Genomic DNA, 7,880 nt, shown 5'->3' with positions numbered 1-7,880 from the left:
CTTCGCGTACCTATGGCGCCCTCCTTGCCTTCCAACTTATGATGGGTCACGGCTTCAAGGCTGATATCGAGGAGATGTCTAAGGAGCTGCCGAAAGAGCAAGACGGGCGGTTTATTGATTTAAGCGTCTTCAAGGCGTCAGCCCTTAAATGTGCACGACACCTCCTTGAGCTGGTTTCATCGAGGAAGACATCGGCTGGCCCCAGTTTATCAACTCAGACCCAAGCCGTTTGATTTTTGTAACAAGCTTCTCTTTGAGCTGATGTGAAACAATGTTTTGTCGCAAAACTTATGTTTGTAATAAACTCCGTGCTAGCAATGTTGCTAGTACACCCTTGTTATGATATTTTTACTTGCACTTCTCCCGATGGGAGTATCTTCTGATGCTGATGCAAAGCGATCCATCATGCTTTTGACGCTTTTCCTCGCAGGTGTTCCCAGTGCCTGCATTTGTTGACGATTCTTCGGGTGCTCTTTCTGAAGATGATCGGATCCAACGTATGAAGGATCGGATCACGCAGTTGGAAAAGGACCTGCGCAGCACCTACGCCTTGGCCTCCATTATCAAGAAGAAGGGCAAGATTGCAGCCGACGTAGAGCGCTATGCTCTTACTGAACTGCATAAGGCCACTGAAAGTTTAAACTGTAAGTTCTCTGGTCCTTGGGTCTATTACTCGTTCGTCAAAGTCATATTGCCTGATCTTCCATTTGATTTCTCTGCTAGTCATAGCATTGAACCGTGCGGAAGAAAACAAGCGGATCCACGAGCGTGTGCACGCATTGACCCAGCTGTCATCAGCCGAAGAAATTTTCTGGCGAGAGCACTCGAAGGCTTCGGCTGTCGCACAATTTCAGGATCGGGTCCAACAAGTCCACCATTTCTTCGACAAGTGCTACAAAGCCCTGAGGGTAATTTGGAGGACGATGTTCCCTTTAAACGCAGTCCCTCCCACGCTGCTGACTCTGATGTCTGAGTTTGGGAATACCAAGAAGATCCGGGACTTGGTTAGAGCTCAGGTTTTTGCAGGGGCCAGATTTACACTTTCCCTTGTCCTTGCGCATTATCCCTCAGCGAATCTGCTGTCTATCGCCAACGCGGTTGGTGACTTGGAGACGCTGTATCCGAAGGTATTGTTGCCTGCCAACATAATTGTCGACAAACTTGAAAAGGATTCAAAGGTACCTGAAGAAAAGGAAACTCCGCAAGGGTGATTCCGGGATTAAGGTTGTTTTGTAAATAGGTATTTTGACTATTTCATCCAAGTGTTTGGATTGTTTTAGCCGAGACTTTTCATTTGGTAGGTACACGTAGATGTACTTTTACCGTGTTAATGCCGTTGGCGAATTTTGAAGGAGCAAATCTTAATTGCCCGTTTAGATACATGTGTACTCGTTGGTCAGCAAATCATTTGAGTGATCAGCTCGTGTTGCAGGTTTTGCTAAACCTGTTGTATGCGCAATTTTGCTTTCAACCGATATATGTTTCGACAGCCACTCCCGAATAATTTGGGTGCAGTGATTCTGCCGATGAACCCGTTGTTCTTTGATATTTCCATAAGTAAAATATTGAACGTGGGTTGTGTTTATATGCATTTCCGAACTCTTGCTATTTACGGCACTCGTAGAGGCATCTATAGCAGAGGGAAGAAATAATGTCCTTGTTTATTTTGCATCCTGTAGCACTCGTAGAGGCTTTTTTCGGAGCAGATCTTTTGCCGCGCGCTATGCTACACCATTGTTTGCCAAAGTGGCGTAAACAGTGTGTTCGATGGTGCGGTGTAGGTGCTCCGATTTACTGCAATGCTTTTCAAGGAATCGAAACTTAAGTTCTCATTAATAAAAAACACGGGACTAAAGGGCGAAAAAGGGAGAGCCCTGCTTAAAAAGAGAGGGAAAACTAAACACTAGTAGGTTATTCAAGCAAGGAAGGGGTTCTTCTCATCTTTTGGCTTGTCCACCACGTTAGTGGTTATTGAAGCGTCATTGATTTCACCGGGGATCTGGGCAGAAATCGTCACTGTCTTGCTGTCTCCTATGTCTTCTGTACCATCAGCTGCCGAAGCTTTTGCTGCCGAAGCTTGAGCTGCAGGGGTCTGTGCTGCCGAAGCTTCAAGGGCGAGGTCAGTTGGCTTCTTGTTTGCTCCTCTAACGCGTTCCTCTTCCTTATTATCGTGTGACGATGACTTTGAAGGAAGGTCAGTGATTTCCTGCCACAGTCCAAACTTTGCAGCAATCCTCTGAAAATCTCGATCAATGAGAAACTTCCATAGACTGTAATGCTTGTCCCGTTGCTCCCAGGAATTTTCAGCTTGAGGTATGCGTAGTGCGGTACATCCATGAACTTGGCATAGGCTGGCCTCCCGAGTATAGCGTGATACTGCGACTCCCAGTTCACGACTTCGAACTCGATCTTTTCCTTCCTGAAGTTGTCGGGTTTGCCAAAGACGACGTTCAGGTAAACTTTACCAAGAGAGTACGCCGGTGAAGTGGGGAGAATCCCATGAAAGCAAGTGTCTGATTCTTCTAGCATTCTCATGGTGATCCCCATACTCTTGATTGTGTCAAGAAATATCAGGTTTAGTCCACTTCCACCATCCATGAAGACTTTTCTCATCTTGAATCCCCCGACCTGCGCCTCGACTACTAAGGCAGCGTGTCCTGGTTTTGGTATGGTCATCGGATGATCTGCTCGGCTGAATGTACTATTCTGAGATGACCACTCGACATACTCAGGAATGTTTGCCATGATGCTTTCTGCCAGGTTGATTTCTCGGGTGAGCTTCTTCATTTATCTTCTTGAAACTCCTGTCCTGTGGATCATGCTCATCTGCCCACGTGGTGGTGGAAATGCCTTGTTGGGTTGATGAGGTTGAGCCTGCTGGACTTGATGTTGCGGTGGAGGTGGTGGTGGTGGTGGTTGTTGGCCTGCCTGCTGGATGAGTTTGTGCATGTCAATGAACTGTCGACAGTCCCTGAGCAAGTGGCTTGACTTTATTTTGCCGTCCTTAGAATCAGTATACGAGTGCAAGTAATAGGGAGCGTTGATCTGCTCGGCGTAGGGTAGTCCGGGTGCCCTCTGTGGTCGTGGTTTGTAATTGCCACGGTTCCCAGAGTTGTTCCGATTACCGTCTTGCCGATCGTCTCGTCTGTCGTCGTACCGATCGTCCTGCCGATCAGAGTATCCTGCAGCTACCAGATTACTGTCGTCATAGCTGCGTTTTTTCCTCTTCTTGTGGCGATCCCTTCGTCCACCCGAGTCATGCTTAGGCTGGTCGTCGTCTTCGTCGTCACTGCGCTGTCGCGGCTTTCGTACGTTGTCCTCGCCATCAGCCCAGCTGTTAGCGATTTCCATTAACTTGGTTATGGTTTTTGGCTTTTTGCGCCCGAGTTCTTCTATGTAGCTTTCACGTCGGATGCCGTCGCTGAAGGCGTCGATTGCTCTGTCGACAGATACATCTTCGGCAGCGTTTAGGAGCTTGGTGAATCTCCCGATATATGCGCGCATCGATTCCTTCTGCTTTTGCTGGCAATGCCGCAGCTCTTCAATCCCGACGGGCCTTTTGTACGTTGCTTGGAAATTGGCAACAAAAGCCTCTACTAGGTCGTCCCATGATTTGATGGAACCCTTTAGCAGACCCCTTAACCAGGCTCGTGCTGAATCCTTTAGGTAAAACTGCAAGCATTGCATTGCTGCTATCTGATTCCCCTTCTGCAGAATCACAGTCTGCAAGTAGTCGTCTATCCAGGACCTCGGCTCCTGCTTCCCATTGTATTTGGCAGCGTCAGTAGGGGTGGGTTTGAACTTTCTGGGTGGCATCGCCTCGCGGATTTTGTAGCTTAAACAATCGGCTCCCCTGAGCTCGCCGTCGTTCTCCTGACTCTCATCCAAGGAATCGCTGTCATACTCCTCCCTAGCGGCGCGTCGTCGCCTTGCTTTGTCGATCCTGCTCTGGGTGATTTCATCCCGAGCATCTCTCGCATGGTGCTTTGAGCCACTAGCCTGCAACGTGGTCTTTTCCTTCCGTGGAACTAGGTTATCTCCCAATATCGCGAGACTTTCTAGGGCACCTCGGTGGGCTTGAGCCATAGAACCTTCAGGGCGCTGATTGATGAGGTATGCGGCGAGGTTGGCGGTTGCTCCCGCGACGGTTTTTGGCCGTGGCATGCCCGCGGTGTCCGTGGTCATAAAGGACTTGGTCAGATTCGACGTTATTTCTCTAGCGTCATCTTCCGAGAGCCTGGATAGCTTTGAACGGTGCTTGCCTGCCCCTTGAGTGCTTCGAGAGGCACTGCCTCGCGAGCCTCTCCGTCGTTCACTAGATTGGTCTGCAGCAGATAGGCGTCTCTCGAGGGTGGCTTGTTCTTTTGATAGGCGCTCCCGATTTTTCTCCAGTATGGAGCGATAAGCGTTGAGGGTTCCAACCGTGGCTCCTACAGGGAGCGGTGTGTCATTTAGCACGGCTGCTCTGGCTGCTGCCCACTCCTCCTCTGCGATGGTGTGGTCGCTGTTGTTGTTGCTGGCGCTATTTGCAAACCTAGCTCGCCTGCTGGAGCGGGGGGTGCGATCTCCGTCTCCCCTGTTAGCAACATAAACTTGGTGGTGCGCCGCTCCTCGGGTGAGACCTTGGATGATGCTGTCGACACTGTCCTCTCCCGATGAATACTGGGCATTGCAGATAAACGGTGTGTCGCTCGATCCCAGCCCGTGCCTGGTATCGCAGTTCAAGCAGTAGTACGAGGTTAACTCCGAAGATGCGGGATTGTCGGATCCAACCGACATGGAAGACGCTGAACGGGAAGTCGATGGCGCGGGCGAACTCGTCGAGCCTGTCAGACCAGCCGAAAGGTCGAGTGACGATGACGCGCTCGGAATCGTAGATCCGGAAGTGGGGGATTCCAGTAGCCGAAGGATTCCCTCTGAATTAACGTTGTAGCGGACGCTCCCGAAGGTCATCTCCATGTTGCCTTGCAGATCGGAGAAGGTCGAGCGAGAAGAGTCGATGTGCGGGGTGAATTCGTAGGAGCCGAAGCGGATTGGGCTTCCCAGACTTGGTGATGATGGTGTCGATGAAGCTGCTGATGACATGACTGGTTCTGCCGATGACCGATCTTGTGCCGACAGGGTTCCCACAGACGGCGCCGATTGTCAAGGGTACTCCTCGGCAATGCCCTCCGATTGGGGCTTAGGGTTGATGGAATCCTGCAAGCTGACACGAGATATCGGTTCACAGACAAGCGGGGAGAGCGATTTACCCAGTTTCGGGGCCCTCGATGAGGTAAAACCCTTACGTCCTGCCTGTCTGTTCTTGATTATGAAGATATTGGGTTACAATGGGGTGCCGAATAGTTCGGCTGAGATCTCGTCGAGAGGCTAAGTGCTGCGGCGACCTAGCTCTAGACTTTTGGTGGCTAAAACTGCTAAGATTGATTGTGTCCCCTCGGCAGCCCCTCTCCTGGCCTTTATATAAGGGGCCAGGTCTCAAGAGGTCTAACCGAATACGACTAGGTTTACAATAGTTTCAAATCTAATCCTTCCTTGTTCGGCTGTTTCTTTGTCTTGCCCGCCAAGGAATCTTCTGGTGCGTCATCCAGGTGGCCCATCTTGCCTCCAAGTGCCTACATGGGCCTCCAACTAGCCAACACGGGATAGGGGAATGTCAGTTACCCGAAGGGTAATTCCCACGTCACCCCCTCCTCCCCATTGAAGAGCATCCGCGATGAAGCGGTAGTCAGGAAAGAGGTAATCCAATTCCTCCACCGCGGTCCGAAGCCACGTACCCTCAACAAACCGAGCAGGTACGCCCAGGAGACTGAGTCGAAGGCTTTGGAGATGTCAAGCTTTAATAGAAACGAAGGAGTCTTGGAGCGATGGAGGCGGCGTAGAAGGGCTCGAACTTAGATGAAGGTTTCCTGGATGTAGCGACCTTTGATGAAGGCGCATTGTTCAATGCCCACGAGGTCGTCGATCCTAGAGGCCAGCCAGGTGGAGAGGACTTTCATGAACAGTTTGGCAAAGCTGTGCATGAGACTGATGGGGCGGAAGTCCTTCATGGAGGAGGCGTCATCGCACTTCGGGAGGAGCACCATGTGAGAGGCGTTCAGCTGGTGCAGCCCCGCGAAGTTGCCATTCGCAATCTGCTGAAAAGCCAGGAGGATGCCTGGGCCAACCAAGTCCCATGAGGATTTGAAGAAGTTGGAGATGAAGCCGTCGGGCCCGGGCGCCTTGTCCGCCGGCATGGCCTTGACAGCATCATGGATCTCATCGAGTGTCGTGGTATCGTCACGGCATATGCCATAGGGTGGCTAATGAAGGTGGTTCCTAGGAGATCTCACGGCGGTATCCGGATGTGGGTATGGGGACGCGTGACACAGAGGCGTACCCAGGTTCGAGGCCCTCCTGTGGAGGTAACACCTCTACTCCTGCTATGAGTGTATATGATGATCACACAGTACAATGGTGCTCCTAGAGCTGTATCCGGCTTGCCCTGGGAGGCTAAGGTAGACGAAGGTCTCACTCACAGGGCAGCGCTAAGACTAGAATGAAGTAAGAATGATCGATCCCCTGCACGAGAGGGGGTAGTGCGGCTTATATAGGCACCGGCACTTTACATATAAGACCCTATAGTCTACTGGCCGGCTTGGCCGGCTCCGGCTTCCGCTCCTTCCCGAGGCAGTGACGTCAAGAGCCGTTGAGGCCTCATGACCTGTCCCATCCGGCTGCCGTGGTCAGCAGTATGGGGAGGAGGTGTCCCTGTCGCCATCAGCCACTGTAGCTAGTACGGATCTACGTAGACCATGATGGCCTGTCCGGCGCGTGGCACTATTGCTCTACAGTGCCCCGCGCTTTACGGAAGATGAAGTCAGCGTGGACTTCGGGAACCCGGATCACCAACCCGGTTCCTTCTAGTGCAAGACTCGCCAGCCTCGAGTCGGTCTGAGGTACAAACCCCCAGTCGGATATGGCTTGTAGAAGCCGGCCCAGCTACAGCATTGGCGGCCATAGCCGGGCCGACTAGGACCTAGAGCCAGCCGGCTTCCGGACCAGCCGGCCACGGCGCCAGCCGGCTGCTCCTCAGCCGGCCTTTGCCGCGAGCCGGCCAGTGGCCAGCCGGCTGCTCCGCGTCCATTGCCCTACCCGGTGACTTCCCCCCGACATTAGCCCCCGAAGCTGGCAAGGTCCTGCGTTTAGAAGGACCTAGGCAGGTTTTCCTGGCTTTTGATCTCTTGAATATACTTGACAGCACTCGGAGGGGCCGACTGAGAATTTCCATTCAGCCGGCTGCGCCCTCATCCGGCTCGTTCCGGCCGGCTGCTCCTAGCCGGCCTCTATTTGCACTTATGCAGCTTTCGCTTTCTTGCAAGTTTTGGCGATGTCTCCACCTTGCTGGGCAAGTTTTGAGCTGAGTCGAATTTAATGTCTGGCTCCGGCTTGCGGCGCGCCGGAGTCTCCGCCGCCTCGGGTCCTGCGTCCGACTTGACCGGTCTGACGTCGAGCCGCTGCTGCCGGTTCGTCTGGTCACATCAATGTCTCCTCCGGATCCGGTGCGGTTGTGGGCGACGTGGTGTGGCAGTTTCTGGTAACCGCAGCGATCGTGGGGGGAGTTATGGCGCAGAAGATCCGGGCGACGTGGCCACGTCTGCCACTTGGAGGCCAACGGTCCGCCGCGGGCGGCTATAAATGCCGCGCGGGGGGAATCGAGGCGGCACTTCCCGCACTTCATCTTCTTCCTCGCGCCCGCGCTCCGCTCCGCTTCGCTCGAGCTCTTCGCTGCTCTGGCGAACACTTCTCACTGGCGAACTCCGGCGAGCGCATCCCCGTTGAGCCGCCGCCGCCACTCCGTCGAGCCGGCGCCACGGGGCCCCGCGTTTCAACCGCGCGCC

This window comes from Lolium perenne, chromosome 6, assembly GCF_019359855.2.
Source record: "Lolium perenne isolate Kyuss_39 chromosome 6, Kyuss_2.0, whole genome shotgun sequence".
NCBI lineage: Eukaryota > Viridiplantae > Streptophyta > Magnoliopsida > Poales > Poaceae > Lolium > Lolium perenne.
Note: the sequence above shows the minus strand (reverse complement) of the source record.